The following is a 12,897-nucleotide window of genomic DNA, read 5'->3' as shown; positions in this document are numbered from 1 at the left end:
GTTGGATCTAACAAGGTTTTCGTTGCATATTTCAAGTCTATAGAATTTGTTCATGCGACGTCATTAAAAACGATTAGTGGTATTGCTAAGGAGCGTGATTATTAAAGCACCGCGTTCTTTTTTACAAGTATATATGAAATCCCTCTTTATCGTAATTAACAACGCAACCGCAATGCAAGTTTCAAGACTAAACTGAACTGCCGTTCAGGGTTTTTTAAGGGAAAAGTGAGAGAAGAATTTCAGGCGTTGTTTGCGCGAAAAAATACTAGCTTCAGCTAAATTTTGTAAAACTTTGCGTGATTTAGGTGCAACATGTTTTTCCATCCCCGATGCGAAAACTTTTACCTCCGTTTAAAGCGCAATACAACATATAATCGGAGATTTGTACAAAAGGTTCGTATTACGGACGGCACAGTTTATCATGTAGTGGGTACGCGAAAAAACTGAGGCACATGGAATGAGATACATCTGAGTAGTCAATCGCATAGTTCAACAGTTTGTAAAGGAACATTATGGTAATTATATCGCGTGTAGTTTGTAATGGGAGTGTGCACGCTAAATCCTCCAGAACCGCTTTATAGCAAACAGAAACAAAATTATGTCTGGAAGAGAGGAGAGAGTGTGTGCGTGCGCAGGGATTTTAGGCAGGTGATGTTGACACCTAAAAGAGTAAGTACGTACTCTTTGCGTGCGAAAAATGTGATTATTCCGAATAATGGTGAAAATTTAGAGGTTAATATTCAGGATCCACCGGGCAGAGAAGCTAATTTCGCGACAAAAGAGATATTTTCTTCGTTCGCATCGCTAACGGCAACGGCTAGTTTAAAAACTGTTTTATCAAAGTTGCGTAACACATTTTTGCTGCGCTTTCTGCTTTTAGTACACAAGGACATTCGGTAGTAAACTAAAAGACCATTAATTGGTGTATTTACTCACAACATACAGCTTAATTATCTGGGCAAAATATAGAATAAATATCAACACAGTGGAAACTTGGCGTTTTATTCCAGTGCAAAATAACAATATCGCGTATTATGTTCGCGAAATTGTGAGCTGGTTTATTGGAGTTTGCAATACATTTTTGCTTAGCATTCACTACGAAGTTAACATTACCAGGGTGGCACAAAAAGTACACTGTGTCATTGAAGAGGTCTATTTCGAAATTTTTTTATAGGGAGCAGCATTTTTACCAAGAGATAGAGGATCAATTGTAATTTGAAAGGAATTTCATCCACGTCGGTTATTGTAAGTCGTTTTGAATAGTTTGCATCGAGGTTTGCATTGTTTAAATTAGTGGTCGGATATTTTTAGGAATTTGCAGATTAAATTTCGCTTTGATATTCCTGAAGAAGTCGACCTATGACAACCATTGGTATAAAAACATTCATTCATTGATAAGAATAGCAAGGGATTTTGGTTATTTTGTTTCAGCGATTGGGAATTCTATTTACACTTCATTTCAATACTACAATTCCTTTGGTTGGATTGAAATTTTGTTTAGCATTGAGAAGGATATATTTCCATAGGCGAAGGTACCAATAATTTGTTATGTGGTAACGATAAATTCTCTAAATAGCAATCATATTTAGCAGGGACACGTGATCACTAAATAGGCATCGCATTTTTTATATTTCTTTTTTATGAATCAAACCAGTGTACTGTACACAAACATAATCATCAACTAAACTCATAATTATGCGTATTTATTAGGGCTCTCTTCCTTTATTTTCTTAAAAACTATTAAATGGCTTTTAGGGGTCTTAAAAGGCTGATAAAGACCCTTTTTTTTGTTACACTTGAAAACCTACGAGACTTGCTAACAACTATTGAAGCCTCTTGATGCCTTTCAAATGAACCCTGGAGGCCCTAGATGATTTTTTAATGTTCTTAAGGATTCCACAATACTATTGAAATCTCTAAATTGCTGTGAAATAAAACTATACAGCCTTGAATACTCCCAAAGGCATGTGCGTATATTTAACTGCCAGTAGAAAGGATCACTGAAGTAACGGGAATTTCTGGGAGGTGGCACCTTACCAGGAGCTATGTTAACTTTGATTCGTCGAAGCGAAGTACCTACCTCCTAAAACAGTATGGGCCTGGATCCCCGGGGGTTAAGTAGAACTGGAGAAAATCCTGAGAAGTATAGAAATCCAACATTATGGAGTTACAACCAGCAATTGGCGTATGGTGGACAGGAAGGAGGACCCCAAGGAACAAACTTTGATTGTCTTTATGGACCAAACGTCCTGGGACAAGATGGGGGCCACTTGCAATCCTACGTAAACTTCACCCGAGTGACGTTCAAACTCCTCTCCAAGACGAAAGTGGGGCAGAAGAGCTGACAAGCATGGAGTGCGAAGAGGTCACTTTAGTTGAGAGGCACTCAAGGGAACCGTAACCGATCACCGCACTTCAGTAGGCAAGCCCGGTTTTACAATTTTATTAATGGTAAAAGTAGCACAAATTAATCTGCTTCATAGTAGGGCGCCATCTGCCACCCTCTGTGCATGCATGAGCAAACAATGTATTGATGCATAAGGGATGGGGTGCTGGGGACCGAACCAATCAGTAAACACCAATGCACTTATGAATCAGGAAAATTCTGTGAACTTGCTATTCCCAGAGTAGTGGATGTAGGTACCTGAACGGGCGATCTCCTGTATGGAGAGAGCTCTACGGACGTTTTTATATAGAGGGGGCGTTTGACAATGCCATCCAAGTATTGCGGGTTTGCCCTATCAAAACCGACCGGGACCACCCCTAGTACTATAATAGATAATAGTAACGGAGGTATTGAAAAGCACGGCAGAAGCAAGAATAGAGATGGCTAAAGAGGCGTTTAGGTCGAAAAATGTATTACTTGCCAGTAAAATGGAAAAAGAGGCTAGTGTCTACTGTGAAGTGTCTTTTTATACGAAAGTCAGGAAATATGGTTTGATACAACTAGGAATGAAGATGTTTTGTCGAGAATAGCGGAGGACAAGGAGTTGCTAAAGATCATACCAGAAAGAGAAAGTCATTGACATGTATTAAGGAATGACGAGGAAGACGAAGAATAACAATTATCAGCGCGTTGAAGGGAAGAGTATGGGATGATGAAGAAAAGAGCTGCTGAAAGAGAAGTGAAGGCACCAAAGATATGCGCGAACATAGTGAAGAGATGCTTACACTATATAGGTACAATGGCATTTACCAATTTCATTAGGAAGATATATTTGTACGGTTAAACTAAACGAAGTGAAAATTCGACGGAAATGCCTCCATTTGGACGTAATAGCATGATGCGTAATAGCGAACAGACTCGGCCAAATGCTACACTTTATTATAGGTACCTCATGAATTTTTGCTCTACACGGTAGATCTTAAAGGCCCCATACACGGTACGATCGATCTGTGCGATCCGTCGTTTCAGACCGATCGAAACGACGAATCGATAGTGTATGTCAAGATCGTTAACGATTTACTTCATCGAATTGGATATCGGACATCGCAACAAAAACGCATGCAATCGTGAATATCGTAACGATGAATCGACAGTGTATGGGCTCATTGCGATCAACAATTCGACAGGGCACGTATGACTTCTTAAATTATTTAATCACGATGGTTCGGTTGTAAGCGATCGATCGTAACGACCAATCGTTTCGTGTGTGAGTGGTAAGCTTTGGGCGATCTATTGTCACGATATCGCTTCAGATCGATCGTGACGACGGATCGTTTCGTGTATGGGGCCCTTTAGATGTACGATTAATTGCTATCATTTATGTCTGTGACACTAAGAGAATTTCTACCGTATGTATTCCACGAAGTCTAAATAAATATGTAACTTCAATTAATAAAAAATAATAATTAAAAAATAAATAATATGTATATCTTATACAGTTGATATGGTCACCTATAATTAAGCAATACCAAAGGTATGTATCAACAAAAAATACTGTAACATTAAGTCATACCTATTTAGCAAGAATGCTTTAATATTTAAATTGCTATTTTCGCAAGCAATACGTAATTGAATAATTTCTGTTTTTAATGGCTCCCATGCCATCCAATATTGAATGGAGATAAAATTTATTCAAGAGTAAACATTTGAAAGTAAGGCGTTGCCGGAGCTCGAGTTTTTTGCAGGATTAAAATTCCCTTAATCAATATATACCTACAGACGGAGAATTTTAATAGGACGTTCATGAAGACGAATATAGAAAAAATTACTTCTACTTCAATAGCAAATTTGCATTACGTATTTATGGGCATAGTGGAAGTAGGTAATATTTTAGAACGTAATCATAAAGTTTCCTAAGCATCGTGAGAGGCACTTGAAATTCTCTTTTGTATTCTCTTTAGATAATAACAGTTAATTAGATACGCTTGATGGGTATTTTAACTGCTCTTCCCCTTGTCGATGCGTTTTTCGCTTCCCGTTTTAAAATGAACAAATTACAAATCCTCATCCCATATTTGGTCTAAAAGAAGGAATTGTTGGTAGCACGTCTAACCGGTTGTTTATTGTGTGCTGCAGTATGTATAAAACAAAAGGACGCGAATTTCCAAATTTGCATTTGAATGAAATTTATACGTTTTATTTAAAAGGGTTAAAAAAGGATCCGGTTTGATTTAATGCATCAATCTGATTCACTGGAAAAGAGATTTCCTAAATTACAACGATTTAGATTGTTCGTGAAGACAACGGTAATAAAGTATTTGTAAAATAACACGTTATTTTCTTGACTTACCTACCCTCTTGAGCATCGCATCCTATCTCACATTATAGACTTTAAGTACATTATATGAATTGTGCTTTTAAACAGAAAAGCCCTCATAATCACAACGTACGTTTTATTTATTCTGTTCGGTTTAGAAAAGATCTTTTTATTAAAACTTGGTTTCCGATCCTTTAGATATAAGTTCTACACACAGGGTGTACACTCTTTAATCCCGAACCGTATCAAAAACAGTATTAAAACGCAATCTTTGTACGGTTTAAATGTTTAAAATTTTAACTTGATGCCTCAGGAATTTCATAAGTTTTATACACCTTTCGCAAAATTTTTACCTGTCACTATCACGACCAAAGCAAAAAGTGACATTTCTTCAATCCCATTGATACCAACGCACATTCTTTATTCACACCCTGAAGGCGCATTCGGTCATACACTCCTATGGGTACATTTAACGGAGTAACAAAAGTGATCGTCGACAAGATCGGTATGGTAAAATCAAATCTTCGGTAACGACAAACACAAAGTACGTAGCGTCAGGTATAACGGGGCGATATAGGTACAACAACAATGTTCTCCAAGGTTTTGTAAATATACTTGGGGTTACAATTCAAGAACAATATCGAATATGAACAAACTTCATTTAATTAGGTTACAGGTAAAATCAGCTGTTTAGTAGAATTGAAGTAGAATTTTCGCAGCCGGTAAGGTAGAAACTTGTCTATGGCGTCGTGCGCCGCTCTCAAGCTTGTTAAAATGACGGGTCCAAATAAAAATGCTAAATCATCCACGTACTCGGTGGGCGGTAAGTATAATCCATGTAAATCAACGTAAAAGGTAATTCAAACGAAATAATAATAAAGAAACTATAAGCATTGGGTGAGAAAAGTTAAATCCCTAAAACACTAACACGTAATGAGAAAAATATGCTGCGTAATAATACCTCGAATTGTCCAAATGCAAAATACTCATCCGTAAAAACGTGCCGATGGAGCCACTAAAATATCAAAGCGAAAGAGAAACTTGCACGCCAAAGATAAATACCGAAGAGGAAGAAAATTGCAATTGCGAGAAAGCAAAGAGAAGAGGATATAGAATTAAGGGGTGTTTATAATTTTCATATTCGTGGTTATATGTTGGAATGGATGTGTATGATGTTTGTTACAGTAATGAATTCATAATCCTGCAGATTCTAGTTGCAACCTCAAAGCACTGCAATATTGACAAATTTTGTTCATTTTTCCAAAATCGACCGATTTATCTCCGGCATAATCGACTGTGGGATCATATCTAAACGCCAAACGTTCATAGGAATATATAATAATAAATAGGTAATTGATACGTTTGGCCCATCGACAAATAATAAATGGAATGCGCGCGCCAGTGCTAAGCACGGATAGGTACTGTAGGTGAGAGAGAAGGGAAAACTAAAAGGGCAAGGTGTCTCTTACGGTTAAGCATCTGATTGGTTCTTTCAACAGAAGCGATCGCAATCGCATTCAAATTAAATTGAAAAATGCCATTTTTTAATGGTCCGCGAAAAAAATACACACTGTATTTAGTAGCACTTTTTATTACGAATACAACGATGTACATTACACAAATAAAAACATAAGTTGGAGATCGTTGGTTTCAACAGGATGGGGCACCCGGGCACAACATCTTAATCGTGCAAGCAACAAGCTAACAAGTTTTTCTAATTTCCAGGAAATTTGTCCAATAGGTATTCTCGTAAGATTTGGGCGTTGTGTGCAGGTGCCCCGCCTGTTGGCGTCAACAGTTTTATTTTTGTGTATGTGTGTTGTACATCGTTGTATTCATAATAAAAAATGCTGTTCAATACAGGGTGTACTGCTTTTATGGGCCATATAAAAACATGAAGTTGATGATTTCTCTGAAACGAAACGTTGTATTGAAAATCTCTTAACGTGGTCTTGTGGAGCTCAAAAAGTGGGAATGAGAAAGTGTCTCTTGTCTTTCTTGTTGTATCTGTTTAAATAACATCAGCAAAAAATAAAAACAAAATCGGAAAATTTCGGTTTTTCTGTGTGGATGACCACCAATTTATTTTATTAACCAGGACCAGTACAAGTATAACTTATATGAAGAGCTAAATTGAGGCAAAGAATTTTAAGAGTGCGGGAGTTCAGTTGCTAATGGTAGTAAATGATTGTGTAACGGGAGCGTCCTTTGCATTTTAATTTTTTTTTCGAATCTTATACATGGATAAAATTGCATATTGCTGTCTGCAATGGTATGCGGGCAACTACACCACCCACAAAACACCTAGCTCAAACAAATCTCCCTCCGTACACTGCCGGCATCTGCCACGAAGAAAAATGCCAATATTGATCTAAATTAGTTATTTGAAGACTCGGTAGTCTCAATCAACTTCAAAAAATTCTAAAAGATCAACCACATAACCTTTCATTAACATCTGACAAGTATAATTTATTTCGTGCAATCGCAAAATTTCGGATTTACCCACGAGCATTTCACCACCTTTTAGTCGTGGAACGATCTCTAGATTCTAGAAACTTTTAATAACAAGAGAACCATAACAGAAGGCCTCACGTGCCACAACAGCCAGCTTTTTCAACTTGACAGGCTTTTCCATAAAACGAACAAACCGCTTTAATCTTCTCAACAGCTTTAGTTCACTTGCTTCTGCACAAAATTATTATAATAAAGACAAAGTCTGACAGATTTCAGTAAAAATTGTGCGTTAGATGAAGAAAGCATGAAACTCACAGGTATTGATCAGGGTATAGTCCTGATGATTTTAAGATCGGGAGGCCTACAAAAAGTTATCAAAAAACAAAATGGCGGTTGTTCAAAGATTAGGCCTTACTTAATATGGGGAGTGCCTTATTCTGCGGGAACCATGAGTTTTTATTGAAACATGCTTCTGTTCTTTTTTATAGCTCTTAAAAATACCTTTACAGCGATATATTACACGACTACTTCCTACTTCCGGTTACCGGAAATGACGTCAAAATCCGAGGTTTTCGTATTCATGCAGTTGCGTACTTTGGTTATAATTCAATAACCCCTGGTTTTAAGAAAACCATTCTTCTAGCCTTTCTAATAGCTCTTAAAAATTATTATATTGCACAAAATCCTAGTTTTTAGTATTTTAACTCCGCTAAACGCGAAAGAAACGGATACGGCCCAAAACGTGTCAGCTTCGTTACGTGTGTAACGTTCATTGCCACATATATTTTTTTCTTTTGTTTACAGATAAAGGGAGTACAGTTAATTTAAGTCAGATAAAGAAAAGAAGAATGGAAGGAGAAGAATAGGACAAGAAAAGAATAAGGATAAGAAAAGAAGAGGGAGAAGAATAGAAGGGGGAGAGGAATGGAAGGAATATGGATTGTAACGCACTTAACCCGTCAGTTATGGACTAGGAAAAATGTGCCCTTTGTCAATGTGTTTCATCCGAAAAACTAATTGACCCGGGAAAGAGCAAAGGTCTGACTCCCGAAGACTGCTACAAGATCCTGGAGGAAGTCATTAATTCATTCAAGAGCCTAGGAACCGTCCCGGTAAAGATCGACATATCACTACTAGATGAAGGGCGGGGGTTAAAAGATACGTTAATGAACCACAACGCAAAGTGGCACAAGTCGTGCCGCCTAAAGCGGAACTCAAAGACAATGGAAGCGCTAACTAAAAAAAGGCTTAGGGAACCGGAACCGAATGCCCTTCAAGACTTGTGCCACTTTGCGTTGTGGTTCATTAACGTATCTCCTCCGCCCTTCATCTAGTAGTGATATGTCTATCTTTACCGGGACGGTTCCTAGGCTCTTGAATGAATTAATGACTTCTGTAACGCTAAGTTTGAGTGGCGCTGATTTACAAACCCCACGTTAAATAAAGGGGATGCCTCAGCTAGCGGCTCAATTAAATTAAACCACACGAAACTATAATACTCAGGGTAGGGCGTTCGACTAACGATTTGACTTACCACCTCAAACAATAAATGGGCGCCACCTTGTTCACTACTAGAGAAGGTCTTCGGTTCAACCTGAACAAGGAAGGTTGATACCACGGCAGGGCAATAAATACCCTGTAGGAACGAGCAATAATTCAAAACACTGGAGGTAACTTCAACGGTGATAGTATAATTGGTAACCAACAGTATTGCAATTACACATGCAAATAATCACAGAATCAATTTAAGGTACCCCAAAACACACAGTATAACAAGTAACAATAAATATGTATAAAATCGACTACTAAAGTAGATATATATATAACAACTAATGACTAACCCACAGGTAATATCACATGCAAAAATTAGTGAGCGGCAACCGATGCGAAGCCCGTGGGTTAAATTAACCCACGCTTCCCAAATAGTAGTCTATCCGCAAACAAAATGGTCTTCCCACCCTTGCTTTTCCCTTTTTATAGTTAGGTCGGCAGTGGCCAAGCAGCCTGGATTAAACGGTGTTGCATAAATTGATAGTTCTAGGCATTAATTATAAGCTAAACACTTTAATGACGTGGTACGGGGTTGCTTAGTTAACAAGGCGGTATGAGTACTCATGCGCTTACAAATTCAACGGGATCCACAGCAGTATGACCCGTAAATGTACCAATTATTCCTATCCCCTTACTTTGTACCTCCGATCGGTAAAGTGCCCCAGATGCGAGCGTAACCCTTCGCTTAAGATTAACAATAGGAGTGCCTATGCAATAGCAAATAGTACTAATATCGAAAGGCTAAGTTTATTTCACCGTTCTCCGGAAACGTGGCGGCTACGTGGTGTTCCTGCTCCCCTTAAGATTCTTCGTGTGTCGGTTGTCCACCCCTGTGGTTACAAATCTCAGGATATCCGGGAGCCCTCAGCTCGGGTAATAACCGCTACAATCGGCCTCTAGGTGGACAATCGGATGACAATAAGGTCCAGCAGTGGGAAACCAACCATGCGTGACCACAAGTTTGACATGAGATAATTACGTGCGATACAAAAAAAACAGGAAAAGTAAAACCCTAAAACAATGTCGGAATTAATACTGGTTTTTGGCCAAGATTTAAGCATACCTCTTAATTAAAAAGAGGGCTTTTTAAAACTCGTTAATTAACGAGATGCCTCGAGGTTATCGGCAATCAAAGCTCTGGCTTAGGTGATGCGAAGAACAGGTGCGTTATCTAAAAGAACAGCGTGGCTGTGACAATAGAAATGATACGCAGATGTTACTTACGTCAAGCAAATGTATTCAGATCCCGTAACGGTAAATGGATAAAATGGTCTAACAAACCAATCTCCAAAACATCGATTATTCATGGACTCGGAAATCCGCAATTCGGCGATATGTAACTATATTATGCCCATGAAAATTTTCAAGACGCCATCACACCTGTTCGTTTTTAAAGCAAGCACCAATGAATGAAATATTCACCGCTTAATACGTGTCGGTGGAGTATCGCACATGCGCAAAAACNATCCGCAATTCGGCGATATGTAACTATATTATGCCCATGAAAATTTTCAAGACGCCATCACACCTGTTCGTTTTTAAAGCAAGCACCAATGAATGAAATATTCACCGCTTAATACGTGTCGGTGGAATAACGCACATGCGCAAAAACATAGAAAATATTCCCAATTTGCAATATGTCAGTGGCGTAACCTAATATCGGCCTGTAAGAATCCGTAGCATAGAGAAAATGAACGGTGAGAAGAATTAAAACCGTTACACTTCCTCCAGGATCTTGTAGCAGTCTTCGGGAGTCAGACCTTTGCTCTTTCCCGGGTCAATTAGTTTTTCGGATGAAACACATTGACAAAGGGCACATTTTTCCTAGTCCATAACTGACGGGTTAAGTGCGTTACAATCCATATTCCTTCCATTCCTCTCCCCCTTCTATTCTTCTCCCTCTTCTTTTCTTATCCTTATTCTTTTCTTGTCCTATTCTTCTCCTTCCATTCTTCTTTTCTTTATCTGACTTAAATTAACTGTACTCCCTTTATCTGTAAACAAAAGAAAAAAATATATGTGGCAATGAACGTTACACACGTAACGAAGCTGACACGTTTTGGGCCGTATCCGTTTCTTTCGCGTTTAGCGGAGTTAAAATACTAAAAACTAGGATTTTGTGCAATATAATAATTTTTAAGAGCTATTAGAAAGGCTAGAAGAATGGTTTTCTTAAAACCAGGGGTTATTGAATTATAACCAAAGTACGCAACTGCATGAATACGAAAACCTCGGATTTTGACGTCATTTCCGGTAAACGGAAGTAGGAAGTAGTCGTGTAATATATCGCTGTAAAGGTATTTTTAAGAGCTATAAAAAAGATCCGAAGCATGTTTCAATAAAAACTCATGGTTCCTGCAGAATAAGGCACTCCCCATATTAAGTAAGGCCTAATCTTTGCACAACCGCCATTTTGTTTTTTGATAACTTTTTGTAGGCCTCCCGATCTTAAAATCATCAGGACTATACCCTGATCAATACCTGTGAGTTTCATGCTTTCTTCATCTAATACGCAATTGTTGCTATTTTTTACTTAAATCTGCCAGACTAAAAGTACGTTTTCAACTAATCAAATAGGGCGGACAGCCCGAATAAAAATAGCGTGAACCAACGTACCTACACGATTTCCAACGGTCGTGAAATAGCCAGCCTCGCTTTTTCGTTGATTCTTTATAGTTAACCAAACACCACTTCCACAATAAAATAATCTCCTTCCTCAAGATTTTAAAAAAATACCGCCAATCATAATTAGACTTAATAACGCCAGCTTCGAAAAAACGCCGAAAATAATGCGCACTTTTTAACATATGCATCTCCGTTATCTTTTCCACTTCCTGTAAAAAAAACGTGTGAGATTTACCGAAATGTCATATGCGCGTATCGAACGAACGCGTGACTGTCAACGTGCCTGATGAGGGACGCGCCAAGTTCCGCGACACAAAACGCCGTGCATAAAACCGACTAATTAAATCCCGTCCGATAACAATCGCAAACGACCAGATGTGCCTACATTTTAACACGCAAGTTCAACCAAATGTGTCTAACTTAAAGCATGTTAACTAAATTGAATGAATTACAATAGCGATAAAATTCAAACAAAGAAATACCCGATTACAAACAATTCGAAAAGGAAAATTAACACTGAGACACAAATTCAAGTAAAATAAACCAACTTTGTGCTTATTTGTAAATAATTCCTTTGTAAAACGCGCACTTTTTGATGTCCAATGTCCATGAAAAAGGAATAATCGGTTCATCGCGGAGAATATACATTTGTTGTTGAGGGATTGGGACCGGTGTCCGTAAATAATAAACGCTTTCTAAAACATCGCGCATCTATTTGTGAAATCTCATCAACATCACCAGTACGAACATGTCACTCTAGATCTTTGACCTGGCGAAAGATTGGGATCGCTGCATGAATGAACGAGAAGTTATTGTTAATTAATACGAGTATATTCAACCAAGCAGTAAAATTTTCAGTTTTGATGATCAACCACATTGAGGAAGAGATTGATTGGAATCAGATTTCCGGGGTCAAAAAGCATTCAAATAAAATTTATGCATACGAAAACCATAAGGTATATCGACATTCGATTGAGCTAATTGATAAAACCCACATTTTGACACAATTTAAGGTAATGACATCAATATTTGTTATGAACCATTTACACAATTCTTGAATAATGTGCCATAATAGTTTCTACCAACCCCGTAAAAAACGGAAGAAGCAACAGATTTCAGTCTATAAACTGTTCTAAGTAGAAGGAAGATACATTTACTTTAATTTTGTTATTAGGTATAATGTTAAACTTATGTCATAATGAAGATATTCGCAAGCTTCCACATATTACATCGATTTTTAATATTTTCTAATTTCCTGGACGACATGCAGATTAAATATACCGTACCTACTTTTCACATATCTCGGATTATAAGGAAATTGCTCACAAGGAATTTAATAATGATGTCAGGACAGTCTCAAGGAATACGATTTTTAATCTGAATGACATTAGAATCTAATTTTATTATATTACGCTGCCGTTACCTACTTTATTAGTGAAGTGGACAGGAATTTTATGAATGTATAAGATATGAAATGTAAAAAACTGGCGCTGTAATCCACTAACAGTGTCTGTTTTATAACGATCGCTCATGCTTCACTGTTCCAAATCAATCCAGGGATGAC

General features: G+C 37.8%; 1 long non-coding RNA gene across 1 annotated transcript; it reads right to left on the bottom strand.

Annotated features, from left to right (window-relative positions):
* Positions 1–9,527: 9,527 nt before the first annotated feature.
* On the bottom strand, positions 9,528–10,100 carry LOC116164571. Its single transcript, XR_004143939.1, has 3 exons — positions 9,933–10,100; positions 9,772–9,879; positions 9,528–9,720 (listed from the first exon to the last, which is right to left on the bottom strand). It is a non-coding gene; the product is annotated as an uncharacterized LOC116164571 (long non-coding RNA).
* Positions 10,101–12,897: the final 2,797 nt, after the last annotated feature.

This window comes from Photinus pyralis, unplaced genomic scaffold (genome assembly GCF_008802855.1).
Source record: "Photinus pyralis isolate 1611_PpyrPB1 unplaced genomic scaffold, Ppyr1.3 Ppyr1.4_LG2, whole genome shotgun sequence".
Lineage (NCBI taxonomy): Eukaryota > Metazoa > Arthropoda > Insecta > Coleoptera > Lampyridae > Photinus > Photinus pyralis.
The sequence above is the reverse complement of the archived record's forward strand: the minus strand, read 5'-3'. Positions and strand labels throughout refer to the sequence as shown.